Source organism: Homalodisca vitripennis, chromosome 7 (genome assembly GCF_021130785.1).
Source record: "Homalodisca vitripennis isolate AUS2020 chromosome 7, UT_GWSS_2.1, whole genome shotgun sequence".
NCBI lineage: Eukaryota > Metazoa > Arthropoda > Insecta > Hemiptera > Cicadellidae > Homalodisca > Homalodisca vitripennis.
The window spans coordinates 30,833,732-30,857,899 of record NC_060213.1 but is presented as its reverse complement, the minus strand read 5'-3'; positions in this window follow the sequence as shown (position 1 = coordinate 30,857,899).

The window sequence follows — 24,168 nt, the reverse complement described above, 5'->3', positions numbered from 1 at the left end:
TTCATAAAATTAAACTACGGAATAGTCTGCGTATTTTTAATACAACTCGTGGTATAAGTTACCATCCTATTATTAAAGTAATATACTTGAATTGTGTTTTTATAAAACCCCTGACGGTCAAAAGCAGACTGGAGAGAATATTTTATGGATCACCAGTTATAATAGGAAGGGCAATTATCTCAACTAAATGTACAATTGATCTTCTAAACGGTCTATAATATCTGTATTATATTACGTGTAGGCCTATCTCTGTCTTGTGGCATCGTAAAAGAAATCCATCACAGCTCTATTCATATCATGAATATTATGAATCTTATTTACTCAATCGTATTTATATTAGTTTAACATCTCAACAGAATAAAATCCTTCATTCAAACGTAGGTCATTGGAACTAAATTTGTGAGAAGTCAGTAAAGATTAATGTTTCTCGCATAAACCTTTTGTATAGAAAGTGTAAAGTATGCTGTTTTGGTAACAAATAACAACAACACAAAGACCTTATATTATGATATTACACACAATCAGCTCCGTGGAGATGACATGTAGGCGTATTATTGCCAAAGGGGACAAATAATTAGGCAAATAGAACCCTTTGAGAGGTTTACAGCTGATGCCTTACGCTTTATGCCAGACACTATATAGGACATCCTACTCTATCGAGTGTTATTGTTATCAAAACTCAGGATCAGTCTCAGTAAGAAATAATAGTATAAATAAAAAATAACAAAACACATACGTATAGGCAGATGTTAAACAAAGGGTTTTTTACCCATGTTTATATTACAATTTTTGTATGTTAACGAAAGGAATACATTTGTAAAATGATTATGAAGAGTTCTTAGACACCCTGTACATACAGTTTTGAAATCTCAATGTGCTGATATACACTGCTGATTTCTATCGCACAATATTTCATTTGAAAATGCTATTGACGAAAACAGAAGCATCCTTATAAGTAGAAGAATAATTACTAAAATACTTTAATAAATAAGAATAACGCATTCCGGTATACATATTATAAATCAGTCGTAATTTTAAAATATTATATTTGAATTATAACTGAAAGGAGGTTATATACCAAACAAGTAAACTTGCTCTCAACGTCATCAACCCGTAACTTCCTCGCGCTGTGCTTCACTGAGTTTATGATATACTATTTACGTGTTGGGACTTGTTGTCCCCAAAGTATCGCATGTGTTAGAACACAAAGTTTTAAAATGTTCAGTAATTGAGTAAATCTCTATTATATTAATAAGTGTTACCAAGGGGTTTGGATTACGTTTATCATAATTAATTAAACTACTACAAGATTGCCAATATATAAATGTAGTTTATTTAAATCTAAAACCGATGGCTTACTGACCGCAAGATTAGTCTAGATAGCCATTTAAGCTCGTAAAATACTAAATCTTTGAAACTCCTCAGCAATAAACCATATGGCACAAGATTTCAAAACTTTTCTTAGTACACAGTACTATTATATCTGAGGCAAAATAACCTTATGAAGCCCATTAATAAATACATGTAGTTATTAATTTTATTTGTACCCTATCTCTAAAACTCTATTATTCTAAAATACTGTAGACTTTTGCACCAATTTACTCACAGTAAATTATTCTAGAGACTTTAAGTTATCTCTGAGAAAATTGGTAATTTTTCAGTGATCTCAAGTAACACCAATTAGTTCCATAGTTCCATCAAACAACTACAAGCATCCATCCTGTAGCTTTAGACATGAAGAAATTTTCGATTGAAAAGGATCTCTGTGGGTCACTAAAAATTCGGCAAATCATTGCTCTTAAAAACTTTCCATCTGTAACCACAGCGTTTGTTAATGTTTTAACATCGGTATTATGGGCAAATTCTATGTTAAAGAGAAAATAACAGAATGAATAAGGCTTTTAACAAATTGAGTACAATCATTTGAGATTCTAATGAGTGACAGATATTCTTATTCCAAGTGTAAAAACTAAAAAATACGAGTGGAAAGTAAATGCAAGCGCCGGTGGCAAGATTTGATTTCAGCACATTTTTTAGGTTTTAGTACCCTTTCTTAGACACCGAACCTTTTATTATTTTAACACTGCTATGAATTATAATTTAATGAATACAAATATAAATGGACCGTTCAGCAGGATATCTCGAGAAAGAATTCATCATTTGACATTAAATTTACATGAAACTTTATTTGAAAATAGTCAATAATGGATTCTATGATGGGGCATGTACAGCCACGGAATTCAGCTGGGCATCATTTAAGTCTATTACTCACTAGGCTGACACAATTTCTCTTTTGGTAAGGATAAAAACTCTAATATTAGTAGGATCACGTATGCCTGAATGAAGTTTGCTATAATTATGACACGTGACACGCGTTGTGGGTACTCATACTATTTGAAAATATAAAAAAAATCAGACAAATTAAGAGAAATCAAGATATAAGTGAATTTTATTAGATATATTTAGTAAGTGTACATCGATTGGTACCAACAATTTATTTCTAATAATAAATATTTACAATATGTAAGTACATCCCTATTTAAACTGTATAGAATATTATGCAATATGATAAAGTTTATAATAATAATAATAATAATAATATTCCTTTATTGCATAAAAACAATTTACAACAATTGCATTGCAAGCGTCAGTAATGGTACAAAAAATACATCAGTTATTTGATGATTTGTCAACTAAAATTATTATTTAATGAAAGGCAATAATCAGAACCAGGGATTTTTCTCGTTGCTCTTAATTTTCAAAATTTTCATCCCAGCGGCCCATCATGAACTCATCAACAGAATAAAATGCCTTTGATACCAGGAGGTGTTTTAGACGAGCTTTGAATTTTTTTGGATCATCGAGTTGTTTGATAACTTCAGGGAGCCTATTGATTATTCTGACACCAACTTGTGACGGCAAGTGTTCAAAAGCAATTGTTCTGTGTTGGTCGATTCTAAAGTTGTCCCTGCCTCTAGTCTCGTACTGATGGACATCCCTACCCTGCAGCAACTCACATTTGAGTCTACAGTACAGGGCGACATCGAGAATATAGAGGCAGGGTAAAGTCAGCAATCCAAGCTCCCTAAAGGAATCTTTACACGACTCTCTGGGGTTCAATTTTGAAAGAATTCTGACAGCTTTCTTTTGAGTTCTAAATACTCTTTCGAATTTGTACTTAGAACAGCTGCCCCACAGTCTCAAGCCGTAAGTCAAATGTGGATGTATCAGGCCAAAATATGCCGTTTTCAATACATCCAAAGAACAAAATTTTGCAAGATTGCGCAGGACATAAATGCCCGAGGCAACCTTGGAGCAAACCTTTTCAATGTGATCGTCCCATGTCAGTCCTCGGTCAAGGTGCATTCCAAGGAACTTAATGGATTCAGCTTCATCAAGAAGAACATCGTCCACCATCACTGCAGGCCGTAGTTCTTGGTCTTGTTGCTGCCGGAGGCAAAAATTCATGACGTTTGATTTCGAGCTGTTTGTTTTCAGATTGAGTTTTGAGAAATGCTCGATGCATGAATTCAACTCAATAAATGCCTTCACTTCGAGATCGTGTTTTGATTTTGATCTGATGCAGAGAGTCGTGTCGTCAGCGTATTGAGTCACCTTTCCATTCTGGATTGATGACGTCAACCTATTGACGTAAATTATGAAAAGGACTGGCCCTAATATTGATCCCTGAGGGACACCATAGGGCATTTTCACTTTGCTTGACATGGCATTCGCGATCTGTACGCACTGCTCTCTATCCTGAAGATAAGACGAGAGCCAGTCGTGCGGTAGACCCCGAATACCACTTGTCCACAACTGGTGCATCAGTTTTGCATGATGCACACAGTCAAAAGCTTTGGAAAGGTCGAGGAATATGCTTAGCACATGTTCTCTCCTTTCCAGGCCATCGACAACATTGTGAATGAGATCCGTTACAGCATCGATTGTCGATTTGTTTTTCCTGAACCCGAATTGTTCGGGACAAAGAATTTCGTAACGGTTCACAAATTTTTCGAATTGTTTGAGAAATGCTTTTTCAAAAATTTTGCTGAAAACAGGGAGGATGGAAATCGGACGATAATTGCTTGAGATGCAAGGATCGTCTTTCTTGAAAATTGGAATGACTTTGGCTGTTTTCAATGCAGAGGGGAAAACGCCTTGTGCAAAAGAGAGATTAATCAATTTTGTGATTGGTGTCAAAAAGTGCTTGAAGCACCTTTTGATTAACCATACAGACATTCCGTTGATGTCGCAAGACTTTTTTGGTCTCAGATCTTGCACGATACGGGCCACCTCAGCCTCACCTACAGGAAAAAGAACCATAGATGAGACCGGTCCCGTCAATGGCTCTTCGCGAGAGCTGTCCAAGATAAACGAGTTATCTGGTTCAGCTACGGTCGAGAAAAATGTGTTAAATTCACTTGCCACTTTAAAGGGATCGTCAATTGTGTCATTTATTGTTTTTAGTGTCGGAACCGAGAATTTGGAAAATTGTGGTTGATTTTTGCTGCTATTAATGATGTTCCACGCGCTTTTTGAAAAGTTTTCTGATTGTTGTAATTGGTCTTCGACGTCTCGTGCCTTGGCTTTCTTTATTTCTTTTCGATAATTTTGTTTGTAATTGCGAAAAAAAGTTTTTGAACTCTTCATTTTCAGTCTTGACATATATCGAATGGTAAAACATGAGCCTTTCTCTTAGTTCAAGAATATCCTGGGTAATCCAGGTATTCTTGCCCTCTTTGATACGCTCTTTGAAATTTTTGAACGGGCAAGTGATGTTTAAAATGAAAATTACTTTGCCAAGAAACGCGTTGAAGGCGTCCTCTACTCGGTCAAAAGAATCCAAGAAAGACCATGATTCTTTCTCGAGATATTTTTTGAAAAGATTTACATTTGCAGCTTTTAAATCTCGTTTTGTTTTCATGGCGGGAGGTTCAGATTTTTGTTTGGATTTTGTGAAAATGGCTTCCTGCGCGAAGTGGTCAGAGGTGGCCGCGTCCATTACAGAGACCGAAACATCAGGAACATTTGTGATGACGTTGTCGATGGCTGTGCTCGATGTGGCGGTCACTCTTGTTGGTGAGTTCACGGACCAGTTTAAACCGAAAGAAGCAAGAATATCGCGAAACCGCTGGGTCAGGGGGTTGGTGCGATCCATCGCGTCGATATTGAAGTCACCAACGATAATGAACTTCAATGATTTTGAACTGAACAAATTTAGGAGGATTTCAAGGTTTTCAAAAAAGGTTGTGCTGCACCCATTTGGGGATCTGTATAAGCCAATTACTACAATTTTTCCAACGGAATTTTGATCAATTTTTATTCCAGCCACTTCAAAGTTAAGATCACAGCTATAATCCACCCTGAAGGGCTGGAAATTCAATTGAGGATTGACAAATATTGCCACACCACCCCCTTTGAAATTTGTTCGGTGAAAAGAGTTAGCCAATTCGTAATTGTTGATTCTGAACATAGCGACAGTGTCAGCCGTGAAGCCATGTTCAGAAACAACGAATATGTCGGGGTGCAGCTCTTCTGCCATGAGTGTCAGCTCGTCTATTTTATTTGTGGCAGACTGCGCATTCTGGTGCACCACTGAAAAAAACAAGGGTTGAATTTTGAATTTTGTGAATTTGATTTTTGTGATTGATTGATTTGTGATTGATTGATTTGTGATTCCCTAGTTCTGATAAATAATTTATGTTATTTGCACAAGACTTGAGGATGGACAGTTTTTTTGTGGACTTTTCACCGGAGACGAGTTTGGCAGGCCGCTTTTAACCGCCTCCGCGAATGAGTCGAAGGGCAAGACGTGGGGCTGGGCTGCGGCTGTCAAGGTGGCAGGGTGGGTGGAGAGTGGTGACGCAGATGCAGTCTTCTGAGGTCCGGTTGACGGCGTCTCAGTAGCGCTGGCTGCAGGCGGTTGGTATGATGGCGCTCTGAGGACAGAGGGGTTCATCCTCCGCAGACTATCCACCACCAGCTCCGCCAGCAGGTGCTTACTACCAGACCGCAGGTGCATGCCGTGTTGTGTGAAAGCACCTCTGCCGATGCGATTGAAGTCCATCACCACTGCCCCATGGTGCCTCTCGCACAGCTCTTCAATATAGTTGTTGATGAGAGCGGTCTCTTGATGGATTAGGTGAGTGGCTGGCAGATCGTGTCTATGGGGCAGGGTGGAGACGACAACGCTGGCGGTTCTCAGCTTTCTCGTGATACGCTGCTCGAGATGCTTGTAGATGTTGTACTGCTGGCCAGAGGCGACGTCGTTTGTCCCTGCTATGATGACGCAGCAGCTCCCGGGCGCAGGCGAGTCGTCGGCTACCGCCTCCAGCAGTTTACCCCCTGACTTACAGACGCCCTTTACTTTGGTCACCCGAGTGATTTTTCGCCTCACAAGATCAGCTAAGTCACGGGTATGGCTGTCGCCCTCGATGAGAATTGAAGAAAAACCTATTCTTATAGGTTTAGGACAAGGTATTATATAGGACAAGGATATAATAATGAGAATATCCTTTACCATATTGAAGACCCTCACTAACTCACCAATTTTTGGTGTTCTTGTGAATGATTATAGGTATAGCAATAGCGTCTTCAATGAGGTTTCAATCAAGATGTCATGTGTACTGTTCATTTCATTCCCAAGATACACTTCGGGCAGACAGACAAACAAAAAGCCATACATCATACATATAACACAAGTTATATCTGACCGGGAGACAGAAGTGAAATTGTGTTGGTCTACTGAGTAATAGGCTTCAGTGAAGTTCAGCCAACTGTGTGGTTGTAAATCTATAAACTCATTGTAGTCTACATAAAAATCATGCTTAATGTAAAATTTGTAGTGCAAAAGAGAAAACTTTCTCAAAAATCTTGCAACATGACATATTTAGCAATAATTTGCTTAATAACTTGAGTTTTATAAAAGTTTTTTTTTTAATAATACATTTTACACAACGAATCACCAAAAGATTACCCATGAGACCAATATAAAAATGTTTGCTAATGCTCAGCTTAATCTAACGGTAACATGTAACATCATCGAATTCAGAGTTGCCTATATTGTAGGATATAGATATATATATAGATAGATAGATCATATAGACCTATAACTGAAGGATAGATCAGTTAATTTTCGAGATATCATGGGGTAAGTGAGATACACTTACAGCCTCTCAAGCGGTAGACGTCATGAATGGTAGACTAAGCTAATAACTTTTTTTGTAATATTTCTAGAGATTATGTACTCCAAATTGCTATAATTATAAAAAAATGACACTGAGTTCGTTAATGTGGCATGTCAGTCCATTAGATTAGGCTGAGCGTTAGCGAATGTTTTACATTGGTCTGATGAGTAACCATAATAGCACTAAGGAATACGCAGAATAAAAACTTTGTAAATAAACTGAGTACAATTAATGACTGTTTGACATGTGAATACGTCATCACATTTTTATATTCTTTTCATAAAATAGCAAATTATTTTTTATTAATTTTCCAAACCTATTAGGTATTATTGATGAAATGAAAAATATAACATACCAGGAACCAAATAGTTACAATATAACAAGTTTGTAATAAATGTCAACAAATGTTAAAGACTTGTCAAGACAAGCAAATAAACTATCCAGTTTGAACAGGGTTTCAGCTACAAAAGTATACATTATTAATAAAAATGTTTTCATACCTGTTTTTAAATAAAAATCGCTAATGTAATATTCTTGTGGAGTAAAGCATTTCCCTTCAATTCAACATGTATTATAACAAACAACACCTTTCTGATGTGCTAATGTTACGGTGGAATCTCTCTGAGATAAATGAATAAGATGAGAGATGAAACATTTCCACGCCACAGAACAGTAGGAACATCTGAGTGTGAACAAGGGATTGATGAGCTGTCGTTCTTGTAATATGAAACGTTTATTCCGAGTGGATAATATTTAACTGCTGAAATCGCAATTATTTTAAATTTTTTTTTATTTTTTACGTTTCTTTTACAATATTTTTATGAAACATGTACTGTCTAATTGAAACCAATTTACTCAATGGGCATTTAAAACGCTATCTATCATTTACAATTCTAAGCAAAAATCCACTTACTTTGTTTAATAAAAAAACCACAACAGCTACAAAAGATAATGTAATTTATGTTTTTGGCTGAGGGTTAGAGAAGGATTCAAGGGGATAGCGTTGTGTTTCTATCTGCTGAGCGCATGATAGTGCAAGAAGGAACTGGCCTATAAATTTAATATATTTTGCACGAAGTTTAATTTCTTCACAATGTCGAGTTTCATATTCAATTTCATGGAATAGTGGTGATCCGTGTAACTTCATAAGTCTGAGCGTTAGCGAACATTTTCATATTGGTCTTATGTTAACCAATAAGGAAACAATAACATCGCAAATCAAAAGAATTCTTAAAATAAACGTAGTAAAATTATACTGAATTTTAAATAATATAAACGTCTATAGCCCAATAAAATAAGAAATATAATATAACTTTCTTATTCAACCTCAGCAAAGAGTTCCTTAATTAATAATGTTTATCGACTAAATAAGAAATTGATATAAAGGGACATTGTTTATCTCTCATTGTCTTTGCTTATCTAATCTGAGCTGTCATGTGGATCTATTTCTGACTAAGGTTATAGTATTATTGCCAGACATGGTCACCCCTCCATGTCTGGCAACTGTTGACGTGTGTATTGTACGTTTCATTCCAAACACTTAGTTGATTGGTTTTAGTTACAACCGTTAATGGTAAGGTTTATCGATCAACGAGATTTGTAGGCTTCCAGGATAATAATAAAGACCAAATTCTCAGGAGAATATTAAGATTGGATTTTTAAATTGAACCCATACTGGCATAGCCATTGCAAGTACTTAATGACAAGTACCTCAACTAGCTCGACCAATATAATTATGTATACACATTACAACAAGAAGGTATAAACTAACACAACATACAAGTATTAGTAAGTCTGTTATCTTTATGTAATGAGTTTAGTTTATCAAGTTATATTTGTCTATTATACAAGTTACGGCGTTGCTGCCATGTTAGTAGCTAACTTTTCCACGCTATTCCTTTGCAAACTATATGAGACGTAACAGGATTTGCTGAAATTGTGTAAAAAACTTCAGGTTTATAGCTGCATATCTTACTCTGTCTCGTATTAAAATGTCATATCGTTAGACTCAGTTTGTGTACACATTCCTCTGTAGAAATCATTAGAATCAATTGATTTAACATAATAAATTTGCACATATTTAAGTGCTATGCTTTCAATGAATCGTTGAAACATTGTCGACAAACTAAACCATTAAAAATTGGTTGACAATGAATTCCACAAAAATGTATGAAAATTAATATAAATAAAAATTATGAACATTACTAATATGTCTGTCCTCTTCATTTATAGTAGTATCACAATACTGATGATTTACACCATGTTAGAAATTATATAAAAAATCAGAATTAATTTTTTTCTCAATACTAATAACGCAGAAGTGTTCAGTTTGAGCCTAAAAATCACATCTTTGACTCCTTGTTACACAATCTAATGCATTTTCCTTATGAAACTCTCACCGCATTCAAACGTCCCTTCAACAGACTGAGTGCAAGATGCTAAAGAGACACTGACCTATCTATAAGCATAATTAGAGACGTAGAGAAGGTTTTGCTAGGTACTTCAAATGTAACATTACTGGAAGACAAAAAGTAAAATATTAGTCACTCCAAATTAACAGAAAGAAATTGACAGTCAAATCATGTTTATTATAAACTTACACGAAGCCTGCAGCTTTTGTAATACAAAGCAAAACCATTACAAATATGTAAATCAAATTATTTATATCGAAAGTCGATAAATATATTATATAGTATTAGTCGATAAAATGCTTACTTTGCTGTTGATAGTATCTATTTCCTCTTTATGTTTCATACTTGGAGTTGCATACAATTGCAAGCACTGTATAAGCATACTACTGATATTGCTGCGAAATATTTTTAACACTAACTTTAAATATCCCTGTAATCTTTTGACATTTGAGCTGCGACTTCACGAAAACTGTGTCATATTTAGTTTCAAGTAACCTCCTTCTACTTACGGAAATTATCGTTGACATTTTAACTTTTGTTTTGTCGTTTTGTTAAATAGTAAACAATTTTTTAAATATTTCACAAAAAAAGTAATTTCATTATGTAATTTCAATATTGATAGATAGAACGCCAAACAATCTACGACATGGAAATGTTTACACTTCTCAGCTAACAAAATAGAAATTGTGTCTGCCTATTCAGTGATAGGCCCCAACGACGTACAGCCGAATTTCAGACTTGGACATGCAACATCATAGAACTCATTCTAGTATTTGTATAAATCAAATTTCAAAGTCTGCAGATGCAATTTCTTTCCAAGGTCTTTACTACATAATACATTTACATTTTTTTTCATAGAATTAGATTTAATACAATTGTTTAAATTAATAATAACATTTAATTATCAAAATCAAATACCCCGTCTATCTGTCCGATCATTTAAACTTTATCTTTGATATTAGTGAACGACTTACAAGAAGCGGAGCCACATTACTATCAATTCCAATTCATCCTTCAACAATCCTACTAATATTATAGATGTGAAAGTGTGAATGTTTGTATATTTGGATGTGTGGATGTTTGGAGGTTTGTCCTCGAATCACGCTGAAACTGCTATACGGATTGTGCTTAAATTTGGAACAGGTATATATTTCGGTCTGAATTAACACATAGGGTGCTTTTACCACCCATAAAATATTCATTTCACCAAATAAAGTCGAATTCAAATTGATAAATTATTTTGTTTACATTTGAATGTTATGATAAGAACGAAACGTAATAACGTTTCATAATTCAAATTAAAATGGTACTAAACAGCTATTGACAGCTATAATTCGACAAACTTTTTGAAACATATACTGTTTACATTTAAATTTTATCAATAATAAGTAAACAGTGCTTGATTGGTAGTGTAATGCAGATAGTAAATAAAACATGAATATATAAATTTTACTCCAGATTGCGCCAGTGACGAAATAAAATCATGCATCATAATGCATTAAATACTGTTATAAAACTAACCTTAATGAACAAAGTTATGAATGTTTTCACATAAGTTACTTTAAACTGGTGGGCTTTCTTGACATTATGATATTACATTTTAACAATAGCTTACGGAAAGATAGAGAAATAAATACTAACAATATCTTAACTATTCATTCTTTCCCTGGCTACAGTCCAAAAAACAACTGTAACGCAAAACTTTAAAAACGATTATTTTGAAATTTTGCATAACCTTAATAAGAATTTTCCCCTTATACCGGAAGTACATAAGAAGTAGGTTGGACTTCCTCTAGGACGGAATAGGCTTTTGCGGTCCTAGCAAACTCAACTATGCCAACACGATTTTGACCAAAATATATTTCCGAGAACTATATAATCGAACATACATAGTATTTTTAATCTAAGCAATATGGCAAGCTAACCTGTGACATAGTAGGTAAGTGAATTTAAACCGTCTTAAGTAGGCACTTTTAACCGAAGTAGGCATCTCGGTCCTATGTAAGTATATATATTTTTTCTTCGTCAGAACAACAAGGCAAACTCTACTATGGTACTTCAAAAATCTTAGACCTGAAATATATCACAAGGACTGGAAATATACGCTTCTTTACCAAAGTAAGTTTCCGAGACCTGTGTGATCTGAGATTTGTGTTTTCTAGATCGGGATGACAAGGCAGATTCAGTTGTGACGTTACGTATATAATTAATTAGAACCAGAAATGCTCCTGCACGTGCCAAACATGATATAATAATTAAGTTAAACTCTGATATAAGATACTATTTACCACGAACTTAAATAATATCTAAATGATGTATGCCTACTTACGTTTTAAAATTTTTATAGGACTTCTATCATATTACATCATAATTGCTTTTACTAAGTAATATAATTACTTTGGTTCTAAGATTGCGTTCGAAGCCGTGGGTAACAATGTAAAATGGTGTTCACTGCTCGTTAGTCGGACTGCGGCCTACCTTTGTAATCGCAAAGTATGGCCAATTAGCCACAAATGGCATAGTGTAATATTTGCGTTCCAAATTGTCTTAAGTATTTGGTTGCTGTTATTGTGACAGTGTAAGAGAAAGTAACATAAAATTTAATAGTTTGGTAAAATCGTTAAAACATCAATTTTTAAAGTCTGATTATTAGAGTAGTACGGTATGTAAAATCCCAAAAAATGTAGAAATTAGAAACGTTATAAGTGTTATTTTTATGTGTTAAATATGATCTAAAATAGTTTATTCAATTACGTATAAATGTTTTGGTAATACATTAGCCAACTAATGCTTACTAATATCATTTCTTGCTACATTTGCTGTTTAAGTTGGATGGATAAAGTAAATTACTCATATGATACTTGTAAATTGATTTAGTTCAGCTTAAAAGCTGAATTAATATGATTGCGGATTGGATGAATCCTAAATTGATAATTAAACTGTATACGCTGAATTTCTGATTAAAGTAGTGAGGTTATGAATGATTAAATAGCACATTTTAGCACATCCTTAAAAATATAGTAAATTTTATGTAACGTGTATCTTACATAACAAAAAGGTTTTGTATAGATCAGATAAAAGTGTAATCAACTCGGCAATAGAATCACGTTCGCTCGTAAACGAAAAACCTTTAGGCCAGAGATCTTTTTTATTTACGCTGTAAACTGCTCTTAAACATCGAGAAACTTTTTGAGTGGAAGTGGACTTTTCGATAAACAATGTAAACTCTACCAGCTACCGCATGTTTTTGTAAGTTGTGGATGAATGACAGTTCCCCTTGACACAAGGGATAACATTTAAATCAGCCGAAAAGGTTTGGAGAAACCTGGCATTAGAAAACTAAAAGATAAATAAAAATTAAAACGCAAAAATTGTACAAAATAATTTTCATTAGGAAGGGTATATATATATAAAACGTCAAAATACAATTATATTTTAGCTTATATATATATATATATATCATGCAAAAATAAAAACCAAATATTGGTAAACTCCTTATACATTTTCGTACGTCTAGCATACTTCTTCAGACTTAACATTGAATATTGTATCAATATTTACAAAATTTTATTATTAAACTAACTGAATAGAAACAGGAAAAAAACGTTAATAGAATAATAACAAGTGGAAAATACCTCACAGCTGATGTTTAATCAGATATACCATAGTGTAAAAATACCTACTTTATTAAATTAACGAATTTTCAAACCTAAAGGAAATTTTTATTTTAAAATGAGTTGATGAGCAGTTTTGCTCCTTCTCTAATTAAATGGATTTATATTTTCATTCGTATGCAATGGAACATTATTGATGCCTTTTATTTTGTAACCGTTTTAAATTTTGTCCTGATTATTTTCCCTGGAATGTACAGCGAGGGGCTTGTCATATCCAAGAACATACGGTAATGGTGACCTGTCATTCTGATACGAAGACGGTTAGAGATGTGGCCAATTTATTGTTTATTACAACAATTACAATTTAGCTGATATATTATATTGTTTGAATTACAATCAATAGTTCATTTAATTTGATACGTTTTATTGGTTATGATACTGTTAAAATTTTGACTAGAGAACATAATTTTGCATGTACCACAACACGGATTTTGACAGGGTTTACAACCGTTAAAATTTTCAGCTTTTAAGCAAAAATAAATTATTTTTCAAGTATCATATGAATAATTTACTTTATCCATCCAACCTAAACTGCAAATGTAGCAAGCAATGATGTTAGTAGGCACTGGTTGGCTAATTTATTACCAAAACATTCATACGTAATAAAATAAACTATTTTAGATCATATTTAACACATAAAATAACAGTGATATGAAACTATATTAAAGAAATATAACTTAATAAACTAAACTCATTACATTACGATAAAATAATTACTAATAATTATCTGTTGTGTTACTTTATACCTTATTGTTTTAATTTCTATACCTAATTATATTGGTCGAACTAGATGAGATACTTGTCATTAAGTACTTGCAATATTTATGCCCGTATGGGATCAATTTTCAATCCAATCCTAATATTTTCTTGAGGCTTTGGTCTTTATTATTATCCTAGAAGCCTACAAATCTCGTTGATCCATAAAGCTTACCATTAACTGTTGTAATAAAACCAATCAACTAAGTGTTTGGAATGAAACACACAATACACTTGTCAACGGTTGCCGGACATGGTGGAGTGACCAATTAATCTTAGTCAGAAATAGATCCACACAACTCAGATTAGGTGAACAGTAACTCTGAGAGATAAACAATGTCCCTTTATATGTATTTATTATTTAGTCGATACACGTTATTAATTAAGGAAGTCTTTGCTGAGGTTGAATGAGAAAGTTATATTGTATTGCTTATTTCAATAGGATAAATGTTTCTACGATGTTATTGTTCCCATATTTGTTACCATAAGACCAATATGAAAATGTTCGCTAACGCTCAGACAAACAGTATGAAGTGACATGGGTCACCACGGATCTCGACGTTGCTTGTGAAGAAATTAAACTTCGTGTAAAATATTAAATGTTTAGGCCAGGTCGTTTTTGAACTATCATGCGCTCAGCAGATAGACACACGACGCCATCCCCTTGAATACTTATCCAACCCTCAGCAAAAAACATAAATTACATAAGATTTTGTAGCTGTTGTGGTTTATAGACGAAAAACAAAGTAAGTGGATTTTTTATTGGCATTGTAAATAATGGATGACGTTTTAAATTTCCATTGAGTGAATTGGTTTCAATTAGACAATATGTGCTTAAGAATAGTACTGTAAACGAAACTTCTATTAAAATTATTGCGATTTCAACAGTTAAATATTTTTCACTCGGAATAAACGTTTCATATTACAGAACGACAGCTCATCCAATCCCTTGTTCACACTCAGATGTTTCTACTGTTCTGTGGCGTGGAAATGTTTCATCTCTCATCTTTTTCATTTATCTCAGAGAGATTGCACCGTAACATTAGCACATCAGAAAGGTGTTGTTTGTTATAATACACTTTGAGTTGAAGGGAATCTTTTACTGCGTAAAAATATTATATTATTGGCCATTTATTTAAAAAAATTATGCACAAACATTCTTATTTACAATTCATGCTTTTCTGACTAAAAACCCTTTTCATACGAGGTAGTTTACGTTTTTTTTTTGACAAAGCTTTTTAATTTACTTTGCAATTTTATTACAAACCTGTTCTATTGTAAATATTTTCTTCCAGATATTTTTGTTAGGTATTTATTTAATTATTAATAGACAATAGGCTTGGAAAACTCAATAAAAATCTGTTAGTGTTTCAAGACAACAAGTTTCACCATATTACATATAAAATTGGCTTATGTGACTGCCGTATTCACTTGTAAAAAGTGTATTTTATTGTACTTAGTTAATTTATAAAGTTATTTATTCTGCATATTTATCGTTATTATCGTGGTTACCCATGTGATCAATGTAAAAATGTACGTTAACGCTCAGCAAAATCTAATAGATTAACATGCAACATTAACGAGCTCAGTGTCATCTGTTTTCATAATTATAAGCATTGAGAGTTTTTAGCTCAGTCTACCACTCGTGAAGTCTACCACTCGTGAAGTCTACCACTCATGAAGTCTACCACTCGTGAAGTCTACCACTTGTGAAGTCTACCACTCATGAAGTCTACCACTCGTGAAGTCTTCTAATCGTGAAGTCTACCACTCGTGAAGTCTACCACTCGTGAAGTCTACCACTTGTGAAGTCTACCACTTGTGAAGTCTACCACTCGTGAAATCTACCACTCGTGAAGTCTACCACTTGTGAAGTCTACCACTTTTGAAGTCTACCACTCGTGAAGTCTACCACTCGTGAAGTCTACCACTCATGAAGTCTACCACTCGTGAAGTCTTCTAATCGTGAAATCTACCACTCGTGAAGTCTACCACTCGTGAAGTCTGCCACTTGTAAAGTCTACAACTCGTGAAGTTTACCACTCGTGAAGTCTACCACTCGTGAAGACTACCACTCGAGGGGATGGGAGTATATAAGTGTATGTCTGTCTACACGATATCTCGAAAATTAACTAACCTATACTATATATAGGCCACACTGATTCGATGATTCTGCAGAAAGTCCATTAAATTAAGCTGAGCCTTTGCGAAAATTTTTACATTCTCATGTGTACCCATGATAGCAACAAGGAATACGAAGAATAAATACAAACGTCATCTTTTGGTGATTAAATGTGGTAACTTTATTATTTAATAACCAATTGGACAAAATGTTACTAATTATGTCATGTAGCAAGATGTCCTGAGAAACACTTCTTCTGTGCACTAGAACTTTTTACACTAAGCTTCATTTCTATTTAGACTAGAATGAGTTATATGATAGTAGATGTCAAGTCATAGTGGATTTATATTTGTGTTCATTAAGTTAGAATTCATATATTTTTGGAATAATAAAGGTTCAGTGAACATTGAAGAGTACTAAATCCTAAAATTTCTCTGATATCATATCTAGCCACCGGCTCTTCCATTTACTTTCTCACTGTTGATTTTTTAAATTTTTTAGTCTATGGATAAATGTCACTCATTAACATGTTCTGGACAAAAAAACTGTCGTTTTTTAACCAATGTAAAAGAAGGATAGACACATCAGAACCAGAGCGTCAAAATTTACGTCAAACATCCACAGAAAACATCAAACCAACAAAATTCAAAATTCAACCGAAAATGTTCTCGGTTGTGGATCAAAATGCACAGACTGCCACCAACAAAGCAGACGAGCTGTCGCTCATGGCACGCGAACTGCATCCTGACGTTTTTGTTATTTCTGAATATGGTTTCAAACCTGAAACAGTCAGACTGTTCAGGATTGACAACCTATAAATTGGCAACATCTTACGATCGAACTCATTTTAAAGGGGGAGGTGTGGCAATTTTCGTTAAATCTGATATTGAATTCCTTCAACACAAGTTGACTCACAGTTGTGATTTAGATTTGAAGTGAATGGAATAAAAATCGGCCTGAATTCTGATGATAAAATTACAATTATTGGTTTATATCGTTCTCCAAACGGATGCAGCAATTTTTTTTGGACAATTTTGAAAATCTTCTAAATTCTATCTGTTTGAAGTCGTCCAAGTTAATCATAACTGGCGACTTTAACATTGATGTTTTAGACCACACCAACCCCCTGACCCAGCGGCTACGCGACATCCTAAATTCTTTCGGATTGATCTGGTCAGTATACACGCAAACACGAGTGACCGCCACATCGAGTAAAGCCATCGACAACGGTCATCACGAACATTCCAAACGCCTCAGTCACTGTTTGCAATGCGGCCATCTCTGACCACTTCGCTCAGGAGAACACTATCAGTAACTTTCAGCCAGAAATTGAACACCCGTCATCCAAAATCAAAAGAGAAACTAGCTCGGAAAAACATTGCCCTTTTGAATAAGTTTTAAAAAAAATGAGTCCTGGTCGTTTTTAGACAATCTTGAAAGCGTAGATGAAGCTTACACCGCGTTTCATAATCTTTTTGTTTATCACTTAAATGTAACTTGTCCTTTCAAAAATTTTAAAGAGCGCAAAACAAAATTCTTGGGTGACGAAGGAAATTTTTAATATTACGTGAACGGCTCAAATTTTTACCATTCGATTTACATTAGCACCGAAAATGAACAATTTAAAACTTTTTTTAGAAATTTCAAGAGCAAATATCGGAAAAACAATAAAATCTGCAAAAGCAACGTGAAATTGAAACAAAACTGAAAAATTGTGAAAACTTTTCCAAAACTGCTTGGGGCATTATTAAAAATGTAACAACACAGCCAAAATTGCTCAAAAAAACTTCCAAATTCCAAAGCTCAAAATCCAGGACGAAATTATTTCAGATCCTTCTAAAGTGGCAAGTGAATTCAACTCATTTTTTTTCATCTGTTGCATCACTTGACCCATCATTCAAAGGCCTCAATTGCAGCGAAGTGTCATCGAAGGGACCGGTTCTCATCCATGGCACTGTCTCCTGTGAGTGAGGAAGAGGTGGCCCGCGTGATACAGGGATTGAAACAAAAAAAAAACATGTGACATCAACGGCATGTCTGTGTGGCTGCTCAAACGTTGCTCTAAGCATATTTTGGCTCCACTCACAAATTTGTTATCAACTTGTCTTTCGCACAAGGTATTTTCCCCTCCCTTTTGAAATCTGCGAAAGTCACACCCATTTTCAAAAAAAGACGATCCTTGCCTTGCAAGCAACTATCGTCCAATTTCAATCCTCCCAGTTTATGAGCAAAGTTTTTTAAAAAGACTTTTCTTGTTAGATTCGAAAATTTTCTTGATCGTTTTGAAATCCTCTGTTCCGAACAATTTGGTTTCAGAAAAACAACAAATCAACAATCGATGCGGTCACAGACCTAATCGATACAGTTGTCGATGGCCTGGAGAGAAGAGAACATGTGTTAAGCATATTTATAGATCTCTCTAAAGCATTCAACTGTGTACATCACAAAATACTGTTGTACCAGTTGACGACATGTGGTGTTCCGAGGTCTGCCGCACGAATGGATCTCGTCTTACCTCAGGGATAGAAGCCAGTGTGTGCAGATTGCGAATACCCTGTCAGGAAAGGTTCAAATGACTTATAGTGTCCCACAGGGATCTATCCTTGGACCTGTACTTTTCCTTGTGTACGTCAACTGATTGAACTCATCGATCCTTACGGGGAGGATGGTTCAGTATGCTGACGATACAACTCTCTGCATCAGAGCAAAAACAAAAGATGAATTAGAAATCAACTCATTTTTAGAACTGAATTCATGTATTCAGTATTTTTCAACACTAAATCTGAGGGCCAACAGTTCCAAATCAAGCGTCGTCAATTTTTTTCTCTGGCAGCAAGAACCTGACAACTTCGCTGCCGTGATAGCGGATGATGTTCTAATAGAAGAAACTGATTCCACCAAGTTCCTCGGAATGCACCTAGATCGAGGGGTGACTTGGGACGATCACATTGACGGCATTTGTTCAAAGGTTTCCTCAGGCATTTATGCCTTACGGAACCTTGCAAAATTCTGCTCTTTGGATATACTAAGAACGTAATCCAAAACCCTTTGGTAACACTTATTAATATGATACATATTTACTCAATTACGGAACATTTTAAAACTTTGTGTTCTAACACATGCGATACTTCGGGGACAACAAGTCCCAACACGTAAATAGTATATCATAAACTCAGTGCAGCGCAGTGTCAGGAAGTTACGTGTTGATAACGTTGAGAGCTAGTTCACTTGTTTGGTGTATAATCTCGTTTCAGTTATAATTCCAATACAATCTTTTTAAATTGAGATCGATTCATAATATGTATACCTGCATGCTTTATAATTTTACCAGTTGTGCGTTATTCTTATTGAGTAAAATGTTTTAGTAATTCTTGTACTTAGCCTATATGGATCCTTCGCTCTTCTTCAATAGCGTTTTCAAATAAAATATTATATGATAGAAGTGACCAGTATTGTATTTCCTGTGAATATCAGCACATAGACATTTCAAAACTGTATATGCGGGGTGTGTAGGAACTCTTCGGAAACATCTTTGAAATGTATTTTTCGTGCCAAAGCATACACAACTTCCACATAAACATGGATAAAAAATGTGTTTACCATCAGTCTATATTTATGAGTTCACTATTTCCTTTTTTTATTCATACTATTATTTCTTACAAGATCGATCCCGAGTTTAGTTCATAACATCACTCTCGATAGAATCAAGGAGGTCCGATATTCTGCTTGGTATAAAGCCTAAGGCAGCAGCTGTAAACCTCTCAAAGAGCGCTTTTGGCCTAATTAATTGTCCCCTTTGGCAAGACGAATAAGTCATACCCACTGAGCTAATTGGGCGTAATATCATAATCTAAGATCTTTGTGTTGTTATTTGTTACCAAACGTGCGTACTTCACATTTTCTATAAACACAAATTTCTGCAAAAATCGTTAATCTTTACTGGCGTCTGACAAATATAGTTCCAATGACCTATCTTGAAATGAAGGATATACATTTATTGAGATGTTAAACTAATATAAATACAAATAAGTGAGTAAGATTCATAATATTCAGGATATGAATGGAGCTGTGAAGGATTTGTTTTATGATTTAATAAGACAGAGACAGGCTTACTCATGTTGCTGTAAATAGTGAGATTATAGTTCGCTTAGAAGACCAAGAGTTTATTTGTCGTGATAATTGTCCTTCCCCTTTAACCCGGTGACCCTTGCTTCGGTTCTTACCGTAGAATCTTCTCTCCAGTCTACTTTTGAGCTTGTTTTTTTTGTAAGTATATGATTGTAATAATGTAACTTAATCCTGTCTTAGGATGGACAACTTATATCGTTTACGTAATTAAGAAATACGTAGACTACTTTCGTATTTTAGTTTTACGAATAAATTCTAGCTATATACACAGTGTTTGAAAAAGAACTTCCTAATTTTAAGTAGACATCTAATGGAGAAATAAATAAATAATAAAACTACATGAGCACATAAAGAGAATTTTATTAATTTTTGATTTTGATGTAAGTAGGACTTCGATATTCCTACGTTCTGACCACACCCGGGCGATTTTCACTACGGTTTTCTTACATAGGCTTTAGCCAATGACGGATGTTTTTGCTGGTTAGTTTGCGGTATATTTACGCTATACTGACGTAGCACTGTTTTAATTGCCTCAGTTTTCATCAAAGGCAAATTACCACGATGCGCTTCTGAGGTGCGAAGTACACAATTGTTGATGTGTTGTTCTTGCTCTACACTGATACGAACACATGTATCTGATACTGTGGCAACCAGAGGGAGAAGACAAAAAACAGCACCTGGTGGACGTCTCAAGGTCAAACGGTCCTGCCAAATGCAAGGAAGCAAAACTTGGAGACTTATTTATAAATCGATCACGAAATACTTAGAACACTTTACGTCATTGTGTACAGGGAATCTGGAACACATTCAAATCGCCCCTATACAATTTAAATAATAATAAACATTGTTGTACTGCACAGTGATGACATCATTTAAAAAAATATTTTTGATGATAGCATGAATGTTTTCTTTAAAAATAGATCTACGTGACAAAAAAATTCCAGTTATAACAATGAAAGCACCAGAACTTAATCATTGTCCGCTTGTAAGAAGTTTTCTACTACAAAACGGCAGCTCATCACAATCTGTGACTCTCTCGCAGATGTTTTCACTGTTCCGCGGCGTGGAGGATGTTTCATTATCTCCTGTTCTCATTTATCCTGAGAGAATATCTTTTTATATAAGCTTTGAGAGTTCAACATTTATTTTATATTTAAACAAGTTCCATCGGTTAAAACATGACTAGAAAATTCAATTCCTAGAAAAAATATAATTTTGTATGTAATATTTTAACTGAACTACTTTCCAACTCAGTTAGAATGTGAATTCTAACAACGTACTACCTTAACATATTGATTAACACTCTGATTATAAACATGCAATGTCTAATGTCTAGGTTGAGAATACTTATACATTAAATAGTAGATTTCATAACACAGGTGTGGGTATGGACAAGGTTCCTATAATATAATCAGATGAATGTTTAAGCTAAACAAGTTCACTTAAGGTAACCAAGAGGTAAAATTATCATTAAAAATATTATCAGTCGTGCCCATATCAACTTTATTATCCATTTGGGAGAGTCGGATAAGTTTTAGTAAATACATTAATATGGACGTTTAATGTAAATGGTTACTAATCGCTGATCAAAAAGATGCGTTTCATGTTAAACAGCATGCTTTTTGGTCTGCCTTTTTTTAATGTAAATATATTTTTATTAAACACATACTTACAGATATGTCTTTGTTATAATAACTGTTTGTTGCTATGGGCACATTGAGTCATAGGTTGAGTGTTGTTACTCACTGTGTCTCGTGTCCAGGTCGACCCACACACCATAACAGCAACAGTAAAATAAACACAAACACCGATAATACTGTAAGAAGCAAGACACGAAAAAAATCAAAAGGACAAGCGTGCCCACACCCACACTAACCACCAACCCACAACACCAAACAACGTAACAAACCACAACCCTACACCGCACACACATCCAAAAAGCCCAACAATAAACACAAACCACACCGTCACCACCAACACATCCCAACAAGACCTAAACACACAAAACACTAAACGTCCTATACAAACCACACAAAACAAACCACCACTCCACCACACCATCTACAAACTACCCCCAAATAAGACAACGTGTTAAATAAAAACTAAAAAGGTACACAAAAGTAAAGACGTAACATAAAAAACAAAAAAAATAAAACGACTCAATAATTAAGCAGAATACTCTATAGAAATCAGCAAAACCAAGTCAAATAACAACACATCCCAACCCCTACCCAACACCCCAACACCACAACACCACAATCACCACTCACCCACCAACCCCACCAACCCGCCTACCCCCCACCACACCCCCCCACCCCACCACCCCCCCCCCCCCAACCCCCCTAACCCACCCATCCCGTTCCTCCCCGCCCCCCAACCCCGCCCACCTACCACCACACTCCCATCACAGCACCTCGACCCACACCAACTCCCGCACACCCCCTCCCACCCCTGACACACCCTCCTACCCTTCCCCCCCCTCCTCCTCGCATCCTCACACACCCCAACCCCTCAACCATCCGCACAGTACCCCACCACCAGGTCACCCTCCCCACCACCGCACTCCGACCCACCCCCTCCCCCACACCTCCCCCCCCTCCCCCCCCCCACCCCACCCTCACCCCCCCCTACTCACACCACCTCCACCTCCCCCACCCACCCCCCCCCCTCCCCTCCCCCCCCCACACCCACCCCCACCGCCCCCTCCACCTCTCCCCCTTCCCCCCCCCCCTCCACTTCCCCCAACCCTCCTCCCCCCCCTCCCCCCCACCTTCCCTATCCCCCCCAACCCTCCCATTCCTCCTCACCCCCCCCCACCTCCCCCCCCCCCCTACCCCTCACCCCCCCCACCCCCCCCCCACCCCACAACAACCTACCCCCCCCCAACCCTCCACCCCACCACCCCTCCCCCACCCTCCCCGCCAACCACACCCCCCACCCTACCCCCACCGCCTCCTCCTGATTGAGTGCTTCTTGTTTCTCAAATTGGATGAAGGTATTTTAGAATAGGTTCTGTATGTGATAAAAGGGTACTGTCTCATTTGTTTCTTTATTATTAATTATACCTTTCTCCTAATGTTCGTTTTGGATTAACCTCTATCTGATTCACTTTGGACTTCCTCTTGCTTAGTAAAAAAGCTTTTATTTTGTCTCTTTCAGATCAAAATGGTGCTTGTGAACACATGTATACTAAATTGGGAAATTGTAATTTTTTTCACTTACCTTGCATCTTTTAGAATTACATGTCAAAGGTCTGTTTACCAGGGTTGTTTGGTATCTTTGGACGCCGTTCTATTCTGGGCAACGGTTTTCAGTTGGAAATATACAAGAGTTTTTAAATTACATGTGCTGTGGAAGTTAATAAAATGAGAATGTAATATCTTTATGAGAATTATTAATACAGGGAAAGTTCTCGAGTTGTTTCGCAGGAGAACACATTAGAACTTTAGCATCATTGTTTATCTACATTCGCATGGGCGTATATAGTCATAAATCCTTAATAGTATTCAGTTCAAACAACAACCATAAATAAGATCTGTCTTAATAATACCAAGTCATGATATTAACGGGATTAAAGGAAATCCATTGTTTTTCCTGGCTCCAAAATCTTCCGGACGGATTAAGAGCTTAGCTAAAAAACATTTTTATGAAAACATGCTCTTTTATACTGGTTCGATTCTTCTTTTACTAAACCTAAATTTCCCCACAATCAATAATTACTTCTATCAAATATTTTATTATCTCTTATTTTTTTATACATATTTTATGGTTGTATAAGTATACCTCATGGACAATACAATATTTATTCTTATTAATACTATTACTATTATTATTATAGAAATGATCTCACTCTGCATGTCCGCAAGGGCCCTCTAGAGAATGGAGCCAAA